At 43.4% G+C, this 26,520-nt stretch overlaps 1 protein-coding gene across 1 annotated transcript in view; it reads right to left on the reverse strand.

The window, feature by feature from the left end:
* Ngf (nerve growth factor) overlaps nt 1-26,520 on the reverse strand; it is a 49,276-nt gene that overhangs the window by 2,608 nt on the left and 20,148 nt on the right. The window contains exon 2 of the mRNA XM_005334910.4: nt 2,762-2,885. The gene's annotated coding sequence lies outside the window, so the exon portion shown is untranslated. The remainder of the gene's footprint in view (nt 1-2,761; nt 2,886-26,520) is intronic.

Below are 26,520 nucleotides of genomic sequence, written 5' to 3' on the forward strand. Positions count from 1 at the left end.
TCTCAAACTTCTTTGGAAGCAAGCATTTGGGCCTGTCTCCCCACCGGCTATGAGGTCCTGAAGGGCAGAGCCATATCCCATCCACCTGTGTGGCTGGGTACCCCATTCCTTAGCAGGCACCTCTCTCGCCTTCCCCAGCAGATTCTGCATAACCCTCTCCTGGTGATGTGATGTGGATAATCGCTCACATGTCTGGCTCCTTGACAGTGTTTTAAAGCTGTGGGATTTGCATATCAAGCATTCCTTGGCCATGTGAAGTACATGGTAGGTCCTCAAAAAATATCATGAGGATGAAGGAGAGAGTGAATGGGGGCGGCCAGAGGAACTCACCTTCCGTTTTCTTTCCATCACGGTCATGTTTTTTTTTTTTTTTTTCTCTTTAACTTTGTGCATAGGATTATGTCCTGCTTTCCCAATCGGCTTTAAAGCAGTGTGTTCTTCTCCTCAATACTGTGCTTTGGTTGAGCTCAAAATAGCTCTCTGGTGAGATACCAAGAAGGAAACCACCAAATTCTTTTCTCTTTGGTTACTTTGAAGAATGTTTTGTTTGCTCCAGTTCTTTAGCCAGCCAGGAGGAGGAGGGAGCACATCTGGGCTTTTGACCACCATCAGATCTGTTGGCCAGTGGTCTTGCCGATCAATGTCCAGCCAACTCTTACAGAATTGATTACTCAGTTGGCAGCTAATTCAAGCCTTTAAATTTCGCTTCTTTCGTTTCTTCTTCTCAGAACACGGTATCTTTCATCAGGTGAATTAAGGGAGAAGAAACAAAACTGAAATTTATCCCTTTATATCCAAATTAGTAACACTTGCTAGAATTTGGATAAGGAAATGAAGAAAAATGGATTGAAGTTTAGGCTTTCAATGGAAGTAAGGGACATCTGCTCCTTGTTCCCCACTGCCACATCCTACAGTCTCCTTTGGTGAGCTCATTCCTTCCAAGGAATGAAGCTCAACTTTTTGTGCAGCTGAGGCCCAGACTTCGATCTGGGGCCTAATTGCTCCTTTGAAGTTAGTTCAGAACGTCCGGCTTCCTCAGGGCGACTCTCTGCAAGACCTCCAGAACCAGAATCTCCATACTCACGATCTTCTTATCATCACCCCTCTTCTTCCTCTGTATTCAACAGCAGCAGCCCCCTTTCGGGCCACTTGATGACTTATGAAGTAGTTCTGCAGCTTCTCTTTGGATCATCTTTTCATATCCTCTAAAACGTGCTCTTCCCTATTTTCCTGCCTTCAGCCACCAGCTCCCAATGCTCAGCTCATTCCAGACATCTGCTCTTTCCTCCCTGCCCTCCACCTAGTCTTGCATTGAGCCCTTTTGGTTCTGCTGTGGTAGCATTCCTTGAAACTGTCCTTTCCTTTCCATTCTCACCTCTGTGCCCCTGGGTCAGGTCATAGGAACTGTCTCCCACACAATGTCCTGGACCTTTAGCTCTCTTATCCCAATGCCTCCTACCCTGGCTTCCTTACACCGTTGCTTAAGGCACTGTTCAAAGGAGCCAGTGGTGTACTCTTGTCTAGAGACCAAGAAGGGACTGGACTGGTCAGCTTGGCCATCAGGCCCTACCCCTTTTTCTCCCCTCACACAACATTCATTCCAGGCCCATGAGCTCACACATAGATGAATCCTGGGGTATGTTCACTCAACTTCTAGTGTCAAAACTAAGTTTTCAGTTTATATTGAGGATTTTGCCTTCTAGGTACCATAAATCCAGATATAAGGAAACATTTAAGTATTTAATTGTTTTTATAAACATCTGGCATCTCAGGTTTCTGAGCATCATGTAGATTTTTGTTGTTGTTGTTGGAGATAAACATCTTTATTGGAGAGGAACTTGGGGGTTTTATTGTACATAGAATTAAATTATAGTACTTCAAATTGAAGAACCCATCGGGAAGCCAATTATTTAAAAAGAATCTGGTGCCTCCCTAAACACATACCAAGACCTATGAACAAAACACCAACTGACTTCTCTCAGGGGTAAACCTGAGCATCATGTAGGTTTTATCCCAAAGTATTTAAAATGCCCATGATAGAAATATGCAGCCAGAGAACACCAGTGGGTACAGGCACCTGCATGTCTACTGGCCTCCACCAGGTCAGGTGTTCCACCTGAGAACAGAATCTACAGTTCAGACTTTGAAATCTCAGAGACACATCTTAGAATGAATGAAATAAGATAATAATTATCATTATCATAATGGGCATATTTGTCTAATTAACCATCACGACTGGCCTGAGAAGTAAGCCATATGGGAACCATTGTACAGAGGAGGAGACGAGAAGCAAAGGTGCAGGAAGATTCAGTAGCACACACAGGGATTCACACCTGGTAGAAGAACTCAGGGCCAGGCCTGCCAGTATCCTTCCTGATCTGGAACTCCTCCCCACCCTTCCATTCCACTGGCCAGGTGACCACTGACCTTCCATCTCCCAAGGTCACCTACTCAGAGAGCCTGAGGGGTTGTGTGGAGGTTCTGGCCGATGGTTCATTTGAGGCCTGTGTTCTCTTACTCTTGCTGTACTCCTGGAAGCCACCGGGCCAACCAGAGGGCACGAGGGGCTTCCTCTCCCGACAGGCTACGAAGGTCACAGTGGCAGCATTGCTAGGCACTGCTCCAGGCCTCTGCTGACCAGTTACCCCTGACCCCCTTCCTTAGCCCGTGGCTCACTGCCCTGTCACTTTTGGCCTTCTCTTCTGGCCGGTCCAGAGCTGGACACCTTAGGGCAGTAAACATGTTGCAGGCATTTACTTACCTCAGTGTGGCCAGGAGAGAAAGCTGCTCCCTTGGAAAAGCTGTTATTGGGCCCAGACGCTGAGCTGAGCTTGGGTCCAGCATGCCATCCAGCCCCCTGGACTGCACGACCATGGGCCAGAACTCTGCGGAGAAGGAGAGCTGACATGAGACAGGTTCCTCACCACATTCCCCAGAAGAGGCGTAGACACCTGGGCCCAAGTGGGGAGAGATGTACCAAGGGAACAAGTCCTGTTTCCCTTTGTTCTAGGATTTTACCAGTTCAAAGCTCAGGATGAAGCTAGAGTCTAGCTACTGAGTTTGCCAGGGGCCTGGTCTTGCATGGATCTGCCAAGGCATCTGCCTCTCACTCTTGCCTGGACATAGCCCATGGCTGATCTTATACTTTGGGTAAGTACTTTCAGACCCACAGCAGAGTCCTACCTTTGCAGACCCCTAATCAAAATGGAAATTGTTCTGTACATTGCACATGCACAGATGTAGCAGACCCAACTCTAGACCAGCCTAATTATGATATGTTTCAGGAGAAAAATTCCTGACAAATCAGAAGAAGTTCACGCTTTGATGAAAATGTAGATGAGCAACCGCGGCAAATTAGGCAACCTGACCATTTCGTACACAAGCCTGAGTTCCTATAGAACTAAGACATGAATTGCCAAGCACCAGGTTGAAATACAAATTTTAGGAGTTGGAAGCTATGGAGATGACATGATGAGAAAAAAAATTCTATTCAACTTCAACAAATAGTTTCTAGAACTAATAAATGGATTCTGTTCTCTTACTTCTGTAAACCTGACCTATGTAGGTGTTTCATTTGTTCAATAATGTTTCCTGAGTGGTAGGCACTGTTCTTGGTGCTGGGAACACAGCAAACGAATAAGACAGAGTTTTTACTCTCATGGAGGTTATAGTCATATAAATAAATATGTTCAGATTCTGTATATCATGAAAGAAATAAGTAGGGTATGATGGAAGAGGCAGCTGTATCAAGGAGCCACTATAGACATAGCACTCAGTGAAGAATTCTCTGAGGAAGTGGTCATCAAGTTGAGAGATGAAGGCTGAGAAAGAATCGGGGAGAGAATATTCCAGAAGGAACAGCAAATGCAAAGGCCCTGGGGTAAAGATAGGTTAAAGTAATGGAGCATGAAGGAAAGAGGCATAGAAAATGAGTTGGAGGGATAGAAAAAGCCAGGTCTGCAGGAACGCAGCCAGGAGCCGTGGTTGTACACTCAGGTAAGTAGGAAGGGATGAGGGATTTAAGCAGGAGAACAACATGGCATATTTGATGAATAAATGAATGATTATTTCGAACACAGAATTTGTTGAAGAGAAAGTTCTAGAATGATACTTTATCCTTCCTGTCTGTATTGTCTTTCCAATTCCAAAACTTCTTCTTCCCATTACATCTTGTTCCAAGGTTGACCCCTACCCCCACCCTGCTTCTAATCTTCCTTCAAGCTTCTCTCATTTTGTGCTGTGGAAGCAAATGTAGAGAGACCTCTGTGGCTCCCCAAATCCCCAACCACAAAGAGGACCTGAAGACAGGGAAGATAGGAAGGGCCCCTGAAACGGTTTTCATTTGCTACTGGAAATCATGAGATAAAGGTCTGGGATGCTGACATTCCTCTTCCTTTACCACCCTGCTCAAAATATCTCAAAAAGTAACAAAAATGTCTTTCAATACTCAACTGGGATTCAGGCCGAGGGATTAAAACTTACTCAAATACTCGTTTTTAAAAGGTGAGATTCTACGCTGGCTGTGGCGGAGCCCACCTATAATCCCATTGGCTCAGAGGCTGAGGCAGAAGCATCATGAGTTCAAAGCCAGGTCTCAGCAATGGTGAGGCTGCTAGCAACTCAGTGAGACTCTGTCTCTAAATAAAATACAAAATAGGGCTGGGGATGTGGCTCAGGGGTTGAGTACCCCTGGTTTCAATCCCTGGTACTAAAAAATAGATAGGTAGATAGACAGATAGATAGATAGATAAAAAATGGTGAGATTCTGTGTTACAACCATTTTCAGGCTCTTTCAGGGTTAGATTTAGCCCAGGGAAGGGAGGATGGCTCGTCCCCTAGGGTATTTATTAAGATGTAGGTATTTATCTTGTCCCTTTTATGGAAGAAAAATCCCATCTTCTCCAAAGACCCTTCATCTGGGTAGCTGGTCAAATCTTACAGGTGGCAAGCCTGGAACCCACCAACTTGCATCCTGATCCAGTTCCCTCTGATTCTTGAATGAGTCACTTGGCATCTTTAAACATCCCCAAGTTTCCTCCTCTGCAGGCCAAGGAGCTGGCAGGGATGATAATCTCTGTCCTTGATGTCTGTGATCCTACAACAGTGGACGTTTTCCAGTCTGCATCCTCATTGGATGAATGTTTTCCCCTGTATTGGGATTTATTTAGGTCATTAATTTGTTGGTGGGAGGAGGGTACCAGGGGTTGAACTCAGGGGCACTCAGCCACTGAGCCACATCCCCAGGCCTAGTTTGTATTTTATTTAGAGGCAGGGTCTCACGGAGTTGCTTAGGTGCCTCACTGTTGCTGAGAAGGGCTTTGAACTTGTGATCCTCCTGTCTCAGCCTCCGGAGCCACTGGGATTACAGGCGTGCACCACTGAGCCCAATTTAGGTCATTAATTAAACACTAAATTTGTAGGTCCTGTGTCAGTCACTGTGCTAGGCACTGGGGACATAAAAAATAGGATGTAATACTTCTTATGATAAATAATCCAGGGATGAGGAAATGCGAGTAAAAGAACAAGCATTGAAAGCCCACTGTGATGAGTATGATGTGTATGTCACAAATTCCGAGGCAGATCTGGCTTCTAGCGGCAACCACTATAGGTTCCTTAGCCCTCTATCTGCAACCTCTGGCTCAAGCCACCGGGTGTAGGCCGTGGTTCCTGCCAATCTCACTTAGGCACCTGACTGCTCTTTTTGAGTCCCTGTCCAGCATCTCTAGTGCCTTTGGTCTTCTCTCATTCAGTGTGAGTGTGAGTTGTTTGCTATGGTAGAGAGAGATTCCCTGCTTAGAATACTGAAACACTAAATGATTTTCATAGATCTTGTTATTATTTTTAGTCTCATGCTAGTGAAGGTTGAGGCTCTAAAATTAAATCCAATTTAAATATTAGCAATTTCTCAAATGAATACATCAGGGACAAACAACCCAAATGAATATCTATTTTTAAAACCTATCTGTTCTCATGGAGCAATCACTTAAGAAATCAGATGGCACTCAAACTTGTGATAAATGCATGGAAATGAATCCCAGCTCATCTCAAGACCATCTTCTGTTCCTTCTTATAGGACATAAAGGAATACTATTAAAGCCTAGTGTAACTCTTCTAGAACCTGTCCTGTCCTGGTTCTGATGCTTGAAAGCAGCGATTCTAAGTCTGGTGCATAGTGGTACCACAGTATCTTGGAAGAAATGCGAGTTCTTGGGCTCCATCACAGACATCCTGAGTCAAAACCTCTGGGAGTGAAATGAGACAACTGTGGTTTAACAAGCCCTTAGATGACTCTGATGTATGCTTAAGGACCATTGCTTTAGGGGGTCTACACTGGCCTTTTTCCACCTGCAACCTCCCCATGGGATGAGGTATTCAAGGCAAAGAGTCTGATTCAGGCTCAGTTAAGTCTGCCTCTGTGGACTGTACCTTTCCATGGGACAGGCAAAGACTCCTTTCCCTGTCTACTCCAGAAAACCTGTCCAACCTGTCCGAGCCTGCTACGCTGGAGGGAAGGAAGGTTTTCCTGAAGACCTCTGGGGCTAAGTCTCTTCGTATCCCTCTCTATTGACCATTGCCTTAGTCTCCCCTTCATTTTCTCAATGATATTTTGGACCAAGAATTTAATGATAAATTATTGAAAATCCAATTACTATGTCATTGAAGGAGTTCAAGGAAATTGTATTTCTGCTTGTGAGGAGTGACGGCATTAACTGAAGCTATTTAAGTCTGCTAACTCTGCCAACCAGCCTCATCCTGCGTCCTTCACGCTGTACTTTGATGGAAGAGTCTATCTACATCCCTGGCTCTCACTTTCTGCCGTCTCCCAATCCTCTACAGCAGTGGCCCTCAAACCTGGTCACACATTGAACTCTTCTGGGGAGCTTTACAAACTCCCTCTACCTGGGTCCTACCTCTAGAGACCCTGATTTCATTGTTCTGCAGTACTGCCTGGGCATCAGGATTTCATAAAGCTCCCTAGAAACTCCTAATGTAAAGCCAGCCCCGAGGCCCACGGCTGCATGGGATAAAGAGGATGCTTGGCATGGGCTTTGATAAGCTGCTAGTCATTAAGAGAAATGATCAAGAAATTAACATATCTCAGAAAATATAAAGTCCAGATGTGGTCACATTATGAGCAATGAGATGGTAAGAGAATATAACTTGCAGACTAGGGAGTATTTTTCCCTGACTCTGTCACACCCCTCCTCGATTGTCTAGATATCTGTGAATTAAGTTTTCTTTTTACTCCTTCATTGGCTTATTCTTAATAAGCCCAAGGACTATTTGCTCACATTTTGAATACCAAAGATTTGTGGGCATGCTTGGTCCAAAAGCCCTGTTGGACTATGTGTCCCATGTGTGTCCACAAAGCAACGGCTAGTCCTAGAGAAGCTTACAAAGTGCCAGGGCAGTAGTAGCCCCTCTCTCCTAGTTTCCACCTGGTAGAGTTCTATGAGTCGGGAAAACTCACTTGAAATGTGAGGCATCAAGAACACATTGTTGAGGCTGTTATCTGGTGCTATTGCTGTGACTTGCATGGGCTGTAACCATTCCCCTTTATTCTCTCCTCTGTGAGTTCTTACTCTGAGCCTGTTCACAAAGGAAAAGTAATTTGAAGTCTTTTGTGTTCCAAGTCTGTTTTCCTAATTTTTTAGCCTAATCAGAAGTTTTCTAGTATGGACTATGACTGTGAGGTTTGCTGACTTGCTCTTTTTTTTTTTTTTTTTGGAAAAAAAATTCAATTTTGGCCACTATGAGATAATTGATGTATTTTAACTGTTTAGTGGTTTTGGCATGTCCAATAGGAAAATAGTGCATCTGGCACAAAGGACTCAGGAAGATATAAAGGTTCAGCAAAACTGCTATTCTTTTTTTAACTGAATGTTTCATTGCTGACAATTCTAAAGTGCCTGTCACATTCCTTGAAGAGAAATAGCCCTTTAATGCTGGGAGATTCTGGGGGAAATTACAAAACTCTTCTTAGCAATTCTCTGAGAGTCAGGCAGCTCAAGGAAGAAGCCACTGTGTGGTTGGCTGACCTTGAGCTTTAGAATGAGAGTATCTGCTCTCAATGTGAGTGGCCTTCTGTTGTGTGTGGCTGGCCACCATCTGCATGGTGCTTACCTGCCTGGGGTAATTCATGTGGCCAACACCACAGAGAGGTTTTCAAAGTGTGGGCAATTACAAGGACATTAATGTGGTAGAAGATATCTAAACACGAAGCAGCCGTCCATAACAGTTGAGGGCAGAATATTTTTGCAAGAATGTACTGCTAAATCACAGCCCCTGTAGTGTAACCCATCAGTACGACTAATGATATATCTATAATCTACATTTGAGTGCCAAAAATAATCCAATCGTTTTTGAAACTTTTCTGCGACCCTAAGAAAACATGGCTTTGGTTCCAACTGGCTGATCTTTAAACCACAAGAAAAAGATCTATTTCAGCTATGCTTTGGGTCTTTCCTGGTCTGTTGTTCCCATGCTCGGAGCTAAGAGCAGACAGCAATACTTGGGAACAAAGGGGACTTTCAGGTTGGCTGGAGTCAAAGTTTACATTTGATAATAACAGCACCTATGGAGGGCTCCAGCCCATGGCAGATCTTGGATGACAACCTGGGACTAAGACATGAATGAAAACAAGACAGCGCCAGCAAATGTTAACTCGGATCCAAGCCCTTGATTCTATTTGCTTTGTAGGATTACATGTCCTCAGCTCTTCTTGAGTTAGCCTTTTCCTCTCAGTGTGTGGTATGTTTTCCAAGCACTAGGTCAAGAAATGTTACAACACATACGTCTATAATGCAATTCAGATGTAACTTCAGAAATTAAGACAAGCTAAAGATCCATATCCCTGAAAAAGACCAGAAAAAAAAAAAAATCCTGGCTTACCAGACACACCGGGTCCTAGAGCTTTTAAAAAGGCAGACAGCCCATCTTTCAATTAAGTAGGGATAAGGGATGAGCTAAGGGATTTGAAAGTAGGGATTCCAGGAATATGCTACCCTTATTCATGAAAGTGTCCAGGAGAAGAGGCCATCGAGGTTTGAGCAGCTGAACCTCAGTTTTACTGAAGAAATCACTGCACTGAAATCTCCCTGCAACCAGGGATCACAGGTAACTAGCACCAAACCCATCACAGTGGGCATACAGGACACCTTCCCACTCCACAGAGCTCTGGAGTGACAGCTGCCACAGAATATTGATCTCTCTCACTTTTCTGCCCTGACATTTCCTGGCTTGTCTGCTGATTTCACACCCAGAAAATCTGACTCAAGGCATGAAAGATAACTCAGCTCAACTTTGCCCGGGCATGCAGCACATACAAATCCTAGGTAACCCGAGGCTAAGATAAGAGCTGCAAATGAAGAATTTATTCCCATGTGTGTTTGTGAGGGGGGCTTTGTGCTCTTTCAGCTACTTCCTGTGTAGGGCTTTAACCATCCCAGTTCCAAATGGGGAATGTCGGAATGCCATCGGGTGGTTAACGATAATGAAGGACTCTGAGATGGGCATTTATGAGCTTATGTTAAGAAGTTTCATCAACTCTCTCATTATCTCAGGAGGAAAGGTCAAGGGAGATGAAAGCCTGCTAGCTCTTCTAAAGTCACTTTATTCTCATATATCATATTTTGTAATATTCCCAATCTCCTAGTGTTACTCTTTTTAGGGTTTCTTTGACCATGACAACAGGAGCAATAGAAAAATTCTGCACTGGAGAAATTCACTCTGGAGCTAACAAGAGATCCACAAAGTGTATTTCTCTTTAAAGACCCAGAACATTATGGGGGTGGGTAATTAGAAATTCCAGAGATGAGAGTAGGACAATTTTCTGCATTCAGTCACCACACACACACACACACACCAAACCCATCACTCATTCAGTTACTTCTATGGAGGAACCATATTCATGATTAAGATTCAGAAAAGTACAAGCTGGGCATGGTGGTGCACTCCTGTAATCCCAGCTGCTTGAGAGGCTAAGACAGGAGGATCGTGAGTTCAAAGCTAGCCTCAGCAATGGTGCACAAGGTGTTAAGCAATTCAGTAAGACCCTGTCTCGAAATAAATTACAAAAACAAAACAAAATAAAAACAAAAACAAATAAGGGCTGGGGATGTGGCTCAGTGGTTGAGTTTTCCCCCCGAGTTCAATCCCTAGTACACCCCCACAAAGATTCAGAACAGTACAAACTAATTTATTTTAAAATTGTGTAATTACACAACTATTAGAGCTGTAATGGACCCCTAGTGGCTGCTTTTCCTGACCAAGGCTCTAAGACTTAGAGCTGGTTGCATCTCAGCCTAAACACTTATCAGCTGTGTCACCATTACCTGTGTGACTTAACCTCTCTGTGCCTCAGCCTCTCCTCTCAAAAATCTGAATAATTATACTATCCACACTGGTTTATGAAGAGGCTTAAACAGAAGAAGCATTTAGCCCAGTGCCCAGCACCTAGTTAGCACTACATAAATGTTAGCTATTCCTATTAATATTATTAAAGACATTCAGCCAAAATCAGGCAGGGAGTTACTGGCAGAGGTGGGTACAGAAGGGAAAGTGATGCCTCCTGTCCACCCCGTGCCTCGTCCGGCCCCCTCCAGCAGGAAGGAATCAGGACTTCGTGCCTGGAATGACTGGTCACGCGCATGCTCGGTGGGACTCAGCAACTGCAGACCGCTCCGTCTGCAGCTGCAGGACCATTATCTGCAATCATTCGCCAACAAAGATGCTGAGTAACAAACTGAAGCGCTTGCTTTTGAGATGATCTGTTTTCTCAGCCACGTCGCCGTCAGGAGGACGAAATCTGCTCCAGCGATGGCTGTGGTTTGATCTTTAGCTACCACTCTGCCATGCCAGTCATGGTAATGTTAATGGCATCTTCACTTGGGATAATTGCTGCCTCCCAGGGAAAGTGAGCCACAGGGAGAATAAGACATGGAAGGTATCCTCATGGTCAAATGGCTGCTTAGTCACCCAGGGGCTTGAGACAAATTTAGGCTCCTCCTAGACTATTAACTTCCTGAGGGGATATGGAGATATACTTTAACATGGGGCTGTCCTAGAGTAGGCATTTCATGAATATTGATTGAACAAAATTGAAGACACTTCATGCAGTGGTGCCAGTTTATCCAACCACTGTAAATCATTATATCGTACTGAGATATGATGAGAGGTTCCAATCCACACACCTGGATAACAGGAAGAGCCTCCCTTTACTTTGGTGCCGTGGGGCTGTGTTTCAGCAGGAAAATGCCACATTGGTGGGCTGACAGGTGTGCTGCTAGAAATCAAGATACAGACCCTCCTTCTGCCTTCTTTACAAGCACTAAAAAGTGCACACAGGTGTCGTGCCAAACCAACCCCACCTTATTCCAGTGTGCTTATTTTTCTGGCCCAGAATTATTTGGAGAAGGCTGGGCTCCAACTCAGTTGCTGGTTACGTTGCACAATCCACTGGGATGGCAATCACCTCATTGTTTAGTTACAAGCCACAAGAAGATAAAAAAGAAAGAAAGAAAGAAAGACAGCGCATACATACAGAATGAGGGTGGAGACTGCGCAGTGATAATGAAAACCATTTGTTAGTGTTTCTCTCCTTTCCTTGTGCATCAGCCGAGGTCCTGGCACCAGGCCCCTGTCTATGAAGGGATCTTCACCTTAAAGGCCTTCAAGGGACTTGTTCTGCCATTTCTGGTCTAAAGAGTGTCATCCATTGTCCCTCGGAATGTGGGCAATCGACTGCCCAGCTCCCTCTGAGCCCAGTCACTGTGTCAGGTTCCAGGTCTCTTCTTCGGCTGTAGGGACACTGACCCATCTGTGGGATTGTGTGATGGCCAGAGTTATTGTCATTGTTATTAATATTATTTTGTGTGTTGGTGATTGAACCCAGAACCTTGTGCATGCTAGGTGAGCACTGTTGTTCAATAGAACAACACCCTCAACCCTTTTAATTTTAATCTTGAGATAGAGTCTTGCTAAGGCAGGCCTTGAACTTGCTATTCTCCTGCCTCAGCTTCCTGAATCACTGGGAGTACAGGCATGTGCCACCAGGTCCAGCTGGCCTGAAGTATCTGTAAGTGCTGCCTAACCCAGAGTTTTGGGTTAGTTTGTATAAAAAAGCCCTTTCTGTCTCCCTGCATCATGTCCACCCACCTGTGTCCAGGACTTTCATCCCTGCTTTCTTTTGAACTGTTGCTACTTTTCCTTCTTCCATAGAACTGATTTTCATGTTCCCCAAATATAGATTAAAACCTTTTGAGGATTGAAAAGCAAACCCAAATGAAAACAAAAATAAAATTAGCAAACCCCCAGAACTTTACAACCAGTAGAATATCCACCAAAGCATGTTTGTTTTGTTTGCGTTGTCCCCAAGAGAGGAAGCACCTCAAAAGGCATGTGCAGTGGTAAAGGGCAGAGCACCCTGCCAAACATTCCCTGCGCTTGTGTCCACCAAGCCCTGAGACCCGTGTGCTTCTCCTCTCTCTTCCCACTTCTCAGAGCTCCACAGCATTTATACATTTAGATCCAAAGAGCATGGCACCGTTATCTCCAACAATCACCACCACTGCAGCCATCACCAGGGCCATCACCAGCCTGGCATTACCACCACCATCACCCTGGTGCTTCCTCAGCACCGCCATCCAGTTACCACCCATCACCACCATTAGCATGACCACATCCACCATTTCACCAGTAGTATTGCCACTGCCACCATCAATATCACCTCCACCATCAGCATCACCACCATCTCCTCCAAAACATTAAGGAAACTTTTGGAACCATTGAGGTTTGACCAATGTCCCCCACCCCTGCCTCCTCTTCAGCCATCAGTAAAATCACCAGAGGCAGAAGAGAGCCAAGCTGGAGGTCATTTGGTATCTTCTAGAGTAGTTCAATGAATTGTTTTTAAGTCCAGATAAATCCCAACTGAGTGGTGGATAGAGCTAGGTGTAGACACATTTTCACGATTTCCTATATATTCTATCATATTATTTTCCAGCCTCATTCTGAAAGGTGTTTTTTTCCCCTTCCTTTCTCTTAAAATTTTTCTTTGGTCAGTATTGTATTTTTAATGGAAATACACAATGTTGACGATGACACTTTCAGTTTAGCCCTTGGGAATTCTTAGAATTATCTCAAAAGATTAATATCCATAACTGTCACAAGAATGTTTATAATATAGATACGTGCGCACACACACATAAATTAAAAAGCAAATAAAGAATTGTGTACCTTGGCCCTCCAAAGTGAGGCAGGCTCTTCCATTTGTCTGATGCAATCTATGAAATATAAGTACATGATTTTTTTGCAGATCATTTTGAGTTTTTCCATTTCTTCATATAGGAAGATAAGTAGACTTTGTGCTTTAGGGCTTTGCAGAGAGGGAAAACTCTCCTTAACCACTTCCTTTAGCCTTCAGAATGTCCAGTCCCATGGCAGTGATGGGCTCACACTTGTCACAGGGGAAGTCCCAGAGACTTAAACACCAGGCCCTGAGTAGGGCTCTCTCGTGGCCCTCCTACCCCAGAGAGAGAAGTGGCCAGCCAGCTGTCCCAGGAGGAGGCCTGGTCAACTTGCTTCTTTCTGCCACTTGTTCAGACTGAGTAGGGCACTCCTGACTTCTGGACTACTAGGGTAAGTATACAAAAACTGAGTTTGAGTTTGAGCGTGTGGAAAGAAAGCACAGGGATAAGATAGAAGTCTCCAGAAGAGTTCCCTTAGACCTATGACTTAATTGATAAGGATGGAATCACTGCTATTTTAAGTGTAAAATTAAAGGTGATGTGTTAAAATATGCTCAGTGTTTCACTAGAATAAACTGTGGGCTAGAAGGTTAAAAACAACTACTACCACTAATAATTCAAAAAACATGTGCCAGACACTATACTAAGGGCTTTCTATATATTGTCTTTTAAGATGCTTGTTAAAAATCTTCTGAGGTGAGCATTATCTCCATTTTACAGAAATATGAGCCTACAGGGCCTAGTGGATAGTGCAAGACAGACAGGAACTCAGATCTCTAGCTGCGATCCACTCCTATCCTACTTGAAGTTTCACACGTCTAACCAGTTCAAAGGAGTAACAGTTTTGCCTTTTGGGTTTTTGAACTGAGTATCAACTTTTGCTTCTATGATATGGATAACATACAGGTGGGATTCTGCATATTTTCTATTCTTGAATTTACCTAGTTGCTTTAAAAATTTTCAACAGCAGATTTTCTAGTCTTATAAAATACCTTGACTGCTCCACTTATCTGTCATGAGTCTTTCCTTGTTTATAATCTCAAGGGAGCCCAGACACCATATTTCCTGCTTATTGAAATACTCCACCCACCTAGAAATAGTTTTGGGAGGACCCACTTTTCTGATAGAAATGTAGTCATAGATGGCAGAGGCTTAGAAATACTCAGTTGCTCTTTATTGGGCAATTTATAAACATTAGAATGTGGCTATTCCATTTACTCTTGTACATTTTCTGGATAAAATTCTGCTTCTGAGATGGTGAAGAAAAACCACAAGAGCAAGTCAGGAGCTACTCACTCTGGCCTAGGGTTATAACTCTCTATTGGTTGGCTTTTTGGGTGTGAAGACCAAGCCAGAGGCGGATGGAGCCAAGTGTAGTCTGTTAATATTTCCATTCATGGACATGCAATAGCAAACCATCTCATACATTTACAGGAAAGCATCGAATATAATATCTTTGTTGAACTTAATCAGAACCAGAGTAGAATTCCAGGCGACAAGAATAGAAACTTACCCTAATGATTTCATTTTTTAGTCCAAAACATACAGTGTTTTCTCTGCTTGCTCTGTTTGTCACTTTCTAAAACAAGAAAATGCCAAGCAATGACTTGGGTTTGAGGGGCGACTGGAGAGCAAAAACACTGAACAGAAATGCAAAGAGATGGGAGTGGTGCAGGGACATTCGGCAGTGGGTTCGATTTGTGAATCGTTAACTTGACTTCCCCAAGCCTGCACCAATTAATCAGGATTTAATTGACCAGGCTTCATGCTCTCAGCAGCGAGTGCATCATATATAGAAGTAAATCACAAGGCGAAGAAGGAGGTTTTTTAAAGGCAGACGTACGGCTTTCATTGCTCACAGGTGAAATGCCCTTGTCCTAAAAGAACAGAATCACTCAGTGAAAAACATACAGGCCACCTAGCCAGAATAGAAGACATCTCCTTCTGATTCACTGTTCTGAATTGAGCAGTTGCTTTAATAGTGGGAATCATGTAGCTGCATCCACAGCAGACTGGTGATTTTCACTGCAAGTGCTGGGGTAAAAATCTGGAAGTTCCTCTTGCCCACCAGTCTGTTGCTTCTAGAAACTCTTTTAAAAAAAAAAAGTTCAGGCCAATGTCTTGCTTTAGATTGTCAAGAACAGTGAGTATAAAGGTGAAAATCAAAAAAAAAAAAAAAAAAAAAGGGCTCCATACCAGTGAGCAATGGCTGTCACCTACAGGGTAATAGTGACATGTTGGCAGACACATCAGAAGGGCACACACTGGCTATTAATTATGCCACTTGGCCCAGTCCCCACCTGGCACCATGAGGGATCTGACTAATGCTGGCACTGATGTTGGCCATGGTCCTGGTGCTGGATCTGCTGATTCCAATTAGGGGCCAGGCTGGGGCTAAGCCCAGGTCAGGGACATAGGCGGAAATACCTATCTCATTTCCCATCAGCTGGAAGCTTGATGAGTGCTGTGGCAGGAATGGGTGAGTCCTGATCAGAGGAATCGGAACAACCCAATGCCTTCAGGCACTGGGAGAAACTAGTGAGCTGAGATTTGCCCTATCCTTAGGAAACCTGTTGTCATCAAAGAGGAACACTGAGAAAGGAGGAGGAGGGGGATGGAGTTACAGTAAGAAGGAACTGAGAGAGCAGGAGAACAGGAGGAAGAGGCAAGGGCAGTAGATGAGAGGAGAGACAGAGGAAAACAATAGAGGGGAGTGGGAAAAACACAAGGAGGGTGGGAGAAGGGGATCCACAGACAAGGGACAGTAGCAACAAGAGGGAAGGCAGCCCAAGAGAGAAGCCCGAGACACGGAGAAGTGGGAAAAGGAGACAGACTGAATAAATGATTTTGAAGATGACTTCAACCCCAGCTTTGGGGAGAGGAAGAAATCCCTGCACAAATTACAAACAGGCCTACAGTCCTGGGCCAGGACCGGTAAGACATGCCTCTTGGATTTCCCTAGAGAAAAAGCCCAAGCAGTAGGTAATCACAGTCACTCAAAATAAGTAACAACTCCACCAAAGGACCCAGATTTCATTGAACCAGCTTCTGGTAAGATTACAAGACAATCCTGATGATGTTTCAATTAGTGGTCTATTTGAATATGGTTTCTGTTCGAAAAATTCCAAATCCGCACCCAAACCCAATGATAACATTGCCTTGGCAGAACGATCGAGTGATTTCATCACATAAGTGAGGACAAGGCCACAATCCAGGCACACAGCATCTCCAACGCAAAAGTCCTTCATCTCATCACAGAGCCGCCGGGCTGGGCGTGCCAGACTGGCCCTTCAAATAAATGAGATCGAATGACCTCACCATTATCAGATTCGGAGAAAATGCTTTGGAAAGAAATCATGAGTGGAAAGGACAAAAGGACAACATCAGGGGAATTGGGGTTTCCCATTGATGCTTGGATCCAGCTGGAGTTAGTTACTGTGTAAACTTTGTTTAATCAAATCCACTGTCATTAATAAAACCCCAAACCAAATCCAAACACAGATAGATGATGGTGTACTTGGATTTCACATTGGGTTTGCATCATTGCTTCACCAGGTGCCATCCATAAATCTGGGATGCAGCCTTCTGGAGCTGGGGCTGCAGAGAGGCCGTCTCGAGGATGTGCTTCCACTGTTCCCCGGTGCCACTCCCATTGCCATTTCCCTGTAAGGGGGTTGCTCCATCGGTCAGTGCATGGGCTAAGGGAACCACAGCCTCAGCCCAAGCCCCCAGTCCTTCTCTCCCGCAGTGTGGAGAGTGCTAATGATGAACCAAGAAGGTGAGGCATCTGGAAACCACCCCATAACAAAAATGGCTATAGGTAGGGATGTTAGGCATTCAGGAAAGCTTCCACAGGGCGAGGGAGAAGAGCTGCCCTTCACCACTGCAGGACACGCCACAGGGATGAATGAGAAGAAATGGAGGAGGGGCAGGTGTTACCTCCACTGAATAGAGACATTCAGCCACAGAAGTGGGCTGCCAGTGGCGGCAGCATTCCCCACTGTGAACAGTGCTCAATTTAGGATGTCATGGTTCCTGTTACAGGAGCTTTAAACATGTCACTTCAATTATATGCAATCAGAAAAACAAAACAAAACACTTTTTAAAAAGGGAAGGAGGGAGGAAGACAGGAAGGAGGAAATGAAAGAAGGAGGGGACAGGAAAGAAGAGAAATAAAGAATGAACAACAATTTAAAGAATGCAAGTGATTCCACGTGGCAATCATCAAATGAGTGTGTGAGGTGGAGACTTGAATATGCAAATATGTGCGCAGAAAACATGGTTTTATGTCAGAGTTGATTTTCACTGAACTCTCATTCTGGGTGATACTGATGTTAAAGATTCGTATTTTTTTTTTAAAAAAGCCATATATATATATATTTTTTTGCAAGCTAGCCACCCCATCCAGTGCTTAATGGAAGGAAGAGTGAGTAACCTGTTCCCATTGTGGAGGGAAAACGAGTTGGTTGGACCTATGGAGAGGCTCTATGGAGAGAACCAATGTGGTCCTTCCTAAGGGGTTTTCAAGGTACCTTTGGTTCCACTTCATAGACCTCTCCTGCACTGACTTTGGAACGACAGAAGAGAGTCCTGTTGGCAGGGAGGGCAGACACCTGGCCCGTAACAGAATGGTGCAGAGCAGGCTTCTGGGTGTACTGAAGCAATCAGGCATCCTGCAGCCACCTACCCTTTGCACCCTAAGGAGTCCTATTATTTATTTATTTAGGTACTAGGGATCGAACCCAGGTGTCCTTAACCATTGAGTCACAACCCCATCCCTTTAACATTTTTTTATTTTGAGACGGGGTTTCACTAAGTTAAGTGACTTAAGGCCTAGATAAGTTGCTAAGGCTGGCCTTGAACTTGTGATCCCCCCGCCTCATCCTCCTGAGCCACTGGGCTTACAGGAGTGTGCCACCATGCCCGGAGAGACCCCTATATTATGTGAACTAAAATTACTCCTCTACACTGGGTAACTTGTCTATTAAGAAGGCAAGTCTTGATAATATAATAAAACGAATTTTAGATAGCTACTTACATTAAAACAGATACAGGGAGAAAAGATTGGAACAAAATACGGTAATAGTCGAGTTAAAGGATTATGAGTGATTGTTTTAGGCCTTTTACTCTCCTGTATTTTCTAAGTATTTGGTAATGATTCACAAATGCTTCTATAACAAAATAATGTACTTTGAAATCATTTGACAATACTATATTTAATACTGTAGACATATTCACAGTTTGTACCTATTAATTACATTTTTTGAGATTCTGTCCTGAAGAAAATGATCCTGACATGGGAAAAGCTATATTTATATATCCACCCCCTCCACTAAATGTTGTATAATTGCAAAATCAGAAGGCAAGTGTTAATCAATAAGGGGATAGTTAATTGATTAAGGGATAAGGCATTATCCCTTAATAAGGGATTAGTTAATTGATAGTTAATTGTCGACTGAGGCTGTTCTGTTCTCCAAAACTCACATAAGGTTTGGATATAATGTCAGTTCCTGAAATCTTTTTCCAGAACTTCTTTGCAGCCATTAAATACGAAAACCGAGATGAAAATAGGGATAAAGGGCAATGCTGGTGATCTAGTGCAAGATGGGGGTGGGGTCAGGTGAGGGGAGAATGTGTGTGGAATCTCCATAGTCGAGGGAAATCATGTGTGTGGGAACGAGGCCTGGAAGTAAATTCATAAACGAAAACAGTTGTTTTGAGTGTTAGAACTTTGGGTGATCCCCTTCCTCTTTCCCTCATTCTCCAAATGGCTTGTAATGTTGTTATAATGCCTTTATAATGAAAATAAGATTCATAAGCCTTTCCATATGTCTTCTCTGTAAATCCCTGAGGTCCAGGACTACACCAGATATGTTTTCAGGTTAGCCTCCTCCCCATGGTGCCTAAACTGGGCTGTTTCAGTTTTCAAAGGCTCATGCAGTGCAGCTGAGGAAGTGAGCAGGTCTATTTGATGGCTGAGGATGGGTGGTGGTGCAGGGCTCCATCAACCCCACTGGGAGTGGCCTCTTTGTCTAGTCATTACAATCTGATGTTGAACACAGAATGAGAAAACTGATGAACGGTCAGTTTCATATGTGGAGATGTGTGGATGCATTCATCTGTATTTGGAAGTTCTTGGGCATGAAGGGGAGGGTTGAGGTCTCAGATTCTCTTTTATCTATTGTTGACTGAGGCTGTTCTGTTCTCCAAAGCTCACATAAGGTTTGGATATAATGTCAGTTCCTGATTATCTGTGCTATAGAAGGAAAAAATTAGAAAGAAACCACCAAGCCATTTGTAGTGCATATAATTTGGTTATGTTTGTCTCAGACACTGGCAAAGGGGGCGGAGGAGGAGGGGAAGAGTAGCAGGAGGAGGCAGGGAACTAGAGGTATTTAATACATGCCTGCTACTTGCTTGGCATAATACGAGGAATTTTTCAGGTTATGGCCCTCTTCTGCTGGTGCTCACATGTGGGTAGGTATTCCTCTTCTTGTGTCTATAGGGAAAGTAAGATTCTGAGAGGGTAGATAACTTTTTTAAGCTATACAGGCTAGAAAGAGAACAGTCTGTGGTTCCAAAGCACAATAAACATTGCTTTTCATTCTCTGAGCACCTACTAACTAATGATTCATAAATGAAAAATCCAGTTAGCATCAGTCTAGATGTTAGATAGCCACCAGGAATTCTTTTAGTTTCAGTGGTTCTCCACCAGGGGAAGTTTCCTCCCACCTAACCCCTACATCCGGCAATATCTGGAGACATTTTTTGGTGTTATCGATGGGTAGGAGGGATGCTATTAGCATCTAGTGAGTAGAAGCTGAGGATACTACAAACAGACTGTGAGGCCTAGAGCACCTTCCATCACGATAAACATCTGGCCAAAACATCACTAGCACAAAGACTGAGAAACCCTGACACATCATTGTAGGACCCAACGCAACCCATCTTCATCCAATTCACTTCCTCACTCACTTATGAAATAAGTTTCTGTGGCTCTGGAGAATTCTCAGATACTTAAAGCATCAGAGGTGCTGTCTATTTACTGATCATACAATTAGGAACCACTCAGCATATGTAAATCAAATAGATATGCAGAAAATCTGGATGACAATGCCAAGTTTAAATCTGAAATTTATGAAGGGAGTTTACAGTGAAATTGCCAGCGGAGAAATTAACAACTCCCCAAGTGTTACCAATTGTGGCTAACCCTAGTCTGTATTAAATTCTACAATGAATTGCTAAACATTCACTTGATTCCCAGGATGCTCATATGTAAAATCAAGAGACTTGGCTGTTCTCTGATTACAAGGTCAAATCACTAAGTTTTAAGTTGTAACACTTAAGCTGTGACCATAAGCAGAGAGCAAATTGCTTTCCTTCGCTGTGGCTTGTCACTGGGAGAGGCTGTGTGCATGAAATTAGCTACTTCTGTGGCATTGAGACAACCCCTAGAAAACTGGAACTAATGAATTATTACATACTTTTGTGGCTCACCATAATTTTGAAGGCATAAGATTGTACCGATATTTGAGAAAGATTATTAAATTGCGAAACTAAAAAGGAATCAAGGAATCACCTAGTTGAGTCTTTAATGAATCAACCAGTACACATTAGATGAATTATTATGTGTCCAACCCCATGCTAGGTACTATAGATAATACTAGACAATTATGAGGCACAAGTCTTATCTTCAGTAACACATAATATGGTGTTACTAAAGTAACACTATAGTAACACATAATATTTGTAAGACAAATGCACAGAAAATATTACTGAACAATATGGGTCGTAAATTACTTTATACAGACTGTCAGTAATGAAGGAGTCTACAGAGGCCTTCCTCCCATAAAAATGCTGATATTTACGTACGTGTTTATCTCCTCCATTACGTTGATACTACCAGCATGCCGCAATCTAGACACTTTCTTCTTTGTATTTGCCTCTGTGTCTAGGCAGAGCCTGACCTACAGCAGCCAGCTAACAAATGTCCACTTACTAAGAGAATGAATGATCTCTCTAGGAAGCGGGCCTCGATCTTGGCCTTGAAGTCACTGGAATGTTCAAAGCAGTGCTTCCCACCCTTGGGATGTAAAAAGAGGTTTGGTGAAACAAAGGTTCCATGGTTAAGCACATTTGGGAACTACTGGGTTAGAAACAGCTTTCTGTACTCAGCTTTCCACATGCCAGTAGGCACTGGGGCGCTCTTAGAAGATCCTTGAGGTCAAATTTATTTCACCATGGAAACAGTATGAACTGAAAATGTGGCGACATATTATGTGAATCCATATACCAAGAAATTCATTTTTGAGAATAGTCTAAACCATCCAAGGAACATGGTTTCTTGAATTGACCAGTGCTTTGAAAACAAGTGTCACTGTTGTGAGATTGTGATTTGGGGATTTTCCAGAGAGGGGGACAAGTTCTGTCCCTGTAAGTCTGTCCCTGTGTGGAGGAAAGATCCAGATATGCTTTACGTCTCACTTAAGTAGCTTTTGGAAGTGGCCTCTTTGCAGCTCTGGTGTGGAAAGTCCTGCTTTGGTCTGTGGTAATGGTTTGAGCTTTAGACACACTTTTAAAAAAATCTGGATGAGTCTTTTCTTACTATTCCCAAAAGGCTTACACTTTTATTCTTTAGATTTCTGGTGCCCTGAACAGCTCCATTGGGTTTGATGAGTTCTCAGCAGACTGCTGGCCTCAGACCCCTGGGTGATCTGAGACAGCTGCTGTGTGCTTTTCTGTAAATCTGTACTTGCTTTGATTTAGTGAGGTTTCCTGGCATCATTTCCAAAGATAAGAATTGTTTATCGGCACCGACCCACTAAAACGGTAAAAGCGAATATACCCATCTATTAAGTTTCTTTACCTTAATAAAGCTGTTTCTTTCTTTGGTTTCCTATGTCTTTTAAATGTACACTTGTTTTTACTTTTTCGGATCAACTTTTGAAACGAGTCTTCCAGTGGCCAGAGGATTTTTCTTAAAAGACAGAGTGGCCTAAAAATAACAGATGGTGACCTGGGGAGCTGAGTCATGTTCTATTGCCATCAGGAGAAAGTATAAGTAGACAATGACACATTTTGTGACTTATTTCTACTTTAAACGTGTGAGCCCGAGGAAATAGCCCAAGGCAGGGCTGAATCCACTCTTGCAAGGACCTTTGATTTTGAGATAAATCTGTCAATGCTTCCTAGTACGCCGTGTCAGGTTCTAGCCCCTCTTCCAGCCCTGAAGTTTGTACAGCTTGGGCTGCACCTGGATTCCTTCCAGAGAAGCTGACTGGTGGAAAGACCTCAGTGTGGCACAGCCTCCCTGGACTGGGGTCTGGGGTGTGTCTCCAGGATGGCATGATTGGAAAGACCCCAGTTCATTACTCAAACCATTGGACCTGATTCCAAAGTCAAGGAACAAGGTTGTCTGGGTCTGTAGAAGTGTAGCAGAATCAGACAGGAGCAAAAATTTTGGTGTGTCTGAGTCACTGTGGTTTGTCTACAGGGTCCTGTGGCAGACGGATGGCATAAACCTCCCCTCCAGGACAGACCGGTGACCTTAGTGGCTGAGATCTGATGAACCCTTTGGTTATAGTTGCTTCTACGGCTTCCCCCACAGCTTGGCTCTGCACACTCAGGCCTGGCAAAAGGTCGCCGCGAACGGCCCTGACTTTGACTGCACCTCCCTGTTTTCTCCATCACACAAAGCTCTGTGTTGTTTTCTTCCAAGGGTTGCCGCCTAAGTTCTCATGAAACTCTCTCAGGAAAATGAACAAATCCTTGGGACACAAGGCTTCTGGCTGATAATATGAACTTGACTGAACTCGAAAATGTGTGGCTAGTGCTTGGAAATCATTCAGTTTAATTCGGTACACGCATAAGGAGCACCTGTGCCATGCAGGGGGCCCCGTGCTCAGAACTGCAGGGATGACAGAGGTGAAAAAGAGCGTCCTAGCAAGAGCAGCAGATGAACACCCATGCTACCCAATGATGGAATGACTGTGTGTTGTTGTGGGGCACCATGGCACACACCTGTAATCCCGGTGGCTCAGGAGGATCACAAATTCAAAGCCAGCTTCAGCAATGTAATGAGGCCCTGAGCAACTTAGTGAGACCCTGTCTCAAAATGAAAAATAAAAAGGGCTGGGGATGTGGTTCAGTGTTTAAGTGCCCCCGAGATTAATCCCTGATACAAAAAAAAAAAAAAAAAGTGCATCGTGGAGTCGCTCTTTTAGCACCTACAAGACAAGGCATCGTTCTGGAGACTGGGGATACAGTTATGAACGGAATGGGAAAGTTCTCGACAGAACGAAAAAGCAACCAACAAAATACCAATTGCTGATAAGTGATGGAGAAAACAAAGCATGGTAAACAAGTTGGAATTATACACCGGGGAAGGCTAGATTGGTCAGGGAAAGACTTTGTGATGAGGTGATGGCCGGTGAGAAATAACTGAAGTGTGGGAGAGAGGTATGCAGAAATGTGGAAGAATATTCTAGGCAGAGAAGGGCCAGTGTAAAGTCCCTGAGGCGGGAGCATCCGTGGCTGAAGACAGCAAACCATCTCGGTGGCTGGAGAGTTTGGACTGATTCTGAAGGAAACAGGAAGCCATGAGAAGGTTTTGAGCGGGAAGCTGACATAACTCGTTATAGCCCAGAATGCACAATGGGGACCCAGGATGGAAACCAGAAGATGGGCGAGGCAGCTCCGGCAGTCATCTGTAGTTAAGGCAGAGGTCAAGGGCTATAAACATAAGTTGGAGAACTATCCAGCTTAGGGATTTGGAAGAAGTAAGAAGCCTGAATAAGAAGCTTAAAAAATTAGCTCACTGAGATTTATTATATACGATTTCTGATCTTCATTCTTCTATGGATGAAATTAAACAAGCTTGCCCTCTCTGAGAACCCCTCATGCCCTGCCGTGCCTTCCCTGATTAATCTCTGGAAGCTTCTTGAAGGCAGAGACTCTATCTCTATATTGATGAGCATGCACCTTGTGCATCAAACCACTCATCAAGTACCTACTACATGCCTGGGGCTGGGCTACATACTGTGTGACGTTATGAATCAGGCTAAGGACCCACGGGGAGTCAATCATTATCAACCAATTGAGTCCATCTGTCAGAGTGAAAAGAGACAGGCGAGCGGTCAGGGTTTTGGAGGCTAGTCTTGGCTTTGCTGCCCTGTGATGTTGGGTAAGTCACCTATCAAAAGATGAGGACTGATTATTTCTAAAGTCTCTGTCAGTCTTAAATTCCTGCTATGATGTATCAAGCATCACCTAGAGGGTAGCTGAGAGAAGTCCAAAGAGTCAATAGATGCTGGAGGATCTGAGCTGGACCCTGGATACTTATTTGTTTTGTACTCAGGTCTATCTCAGGTTAATTCAGAAAGTAATTGTTTTCTGTTCATTTGTCTGCTTTTTTTTTTTTTTTGCAATTATTGATGTCGTCTTTGAAAGAAAATATAAATGAAAATGTGTGTGTGTGTGTGTGTGTGTGTGTGTGTGTGTGTGTGTGTGTGTGTGTGGAGAGACAGAGGGAGAGGGGGGGAGAGAGAGAGAACACCAGACTAATGATAGCTAAAATTTGTCCAATTTCTCATTGTCAGGTACTGTGGTAAATACTTTATATGGATTATCTCTTTTAATGCTCATAATAGCCCAATGAGTAGAGTTGTTGAGTATTTTACACAGAGAAGAAACTGGAGCTATGTATTGATTCGCTTAGGTAAATCTCAAAAATCAACCAATCAACAAAGTCTAACTTAATGTTTTGTCCAGATTACCTAATTTTAACATGGAAAAATCTCAAAAGAAACCCAGCACGATTTAAACTTTTAAAATCCAGAGCAATTGAGTTTATTAACTACCTAGCATTTTAAGATAAACTTTTCTTAAGTATACAGCATATTTAAAGAAATATTTCCACATAAACTCAGGATTTGTTTATGACAAGTTGAATGGCATTTGGAAATTGAGTGCAAATTCCTCAAACAGGTATGCTCAATTCCACATACACCATTTTGGTTTTTATTTCATTTCAATCTCATCTAGTCAGATATAACTAATGTTAACATTTAGAGCACATCCTTCCAGAATTATCTATCATATTCAAACCTGTATACAGTAACCTCCCCCCCGCTTATCCCTTGGGGATATGTTCTAAGGCCCCCTAGTGAATGCCTGAAGCTATGAATAATATTGAATTCTATATATACTGTGTTTTTCCTGTGCATGTATACATATGACCAAGTTTATAAATTAGACACAGTAAAAGATTAACAACAATAAATGATAATAAAATAGCATAATTATAAACAATCTACTATAATAAAATTTATGTGAATGTGGTCTTTTCTTCACTCTCAAATTATCTTATTGTCCTCACCCTTCTTGTGTTGATGTGAGATGATACAAAGCATGTGTGATGGGACAAAGTGAGGTGAATGAAACCAGTATTGTAACATGCCACATTAGGGGTGCTTGAACACAAGCACAGTGATACCTCAACAGTTGATCTGATAACTGATTTGGCTACTAAGTGCTTAACAGTGGGGTAGGGTATACAACATGGATACGCTGGACAAAGGGATCATTCATGTCCTGAAGGGCTGGAAGGGGATGTTGCCACATTTCACCAAGTTACTCAGATGGAATGCAATTTAAAACTGACAAAAGTGTAAATTTCTGGGATTTTCCATTTAATATTCTCAGATCATGGTCGACCTCAGGTAGAACCATGGAAAATAAAGCTGTGGATAGGGGTTGAATATATTTTACTGCTTTAGCTATCTAAACATGAGCCTGGTCCCTCCCAGTATATGGTTGGAGAAGAGAAGACCTTTCTCTTGCCCAGTTGGTAAAAATACTGTTGTGCAGGGCAGTAAGGAGATGGAGTCATGGCTTTTGTAAATTTCCAATATGATGGTGCTTGCATGGAGTTACCATCTGTTTGCAGGGCAGCTCTGAGTGCTGTTGCATCTGATTTCAATAAGCTGGGAGAGCAGTTCCATCCTCCAGCGCATAAGCAGGCGGGCACATCTGCTCTGTGTCCAGGCTCCGAAGCCAAGGGAAAGTTGGTCTGGTGGAGTCTGTGGTCCAACTCAACAACAGAAGACAGTAGTTGCTGTTGGATCCTTTCCAATCCCTATTGAGGTCAGGTTTTGACCTGGAGGCTTTCAGAGCATAGAAGCCAGGCTGGTATTGTTCTTTATCATGAGTTGTGTTTGTCTCGATTAGGAGGGAAAAAAAAAATCTACGAAGTCTGGATTCAGAATTCTCCAAT

The sequence above is a fragment of the Ictidomys tridecemlineatus genome, chromosome 11 (assembly GCF_052094955.1).
Source record: "Ictidomys tridecemlineatus isolate mIctTri1 chromosome 11, mIctTri1.hap1, whole genome shotgun sequence".
NCBI classification, from domain to species: domain Eukaryota; kingdom Metazoa; phylum Chordata; class Mammalia; order Rodentia; family Sciuridae; genus Ictidomys; species Ictidomys tridecemlineatus.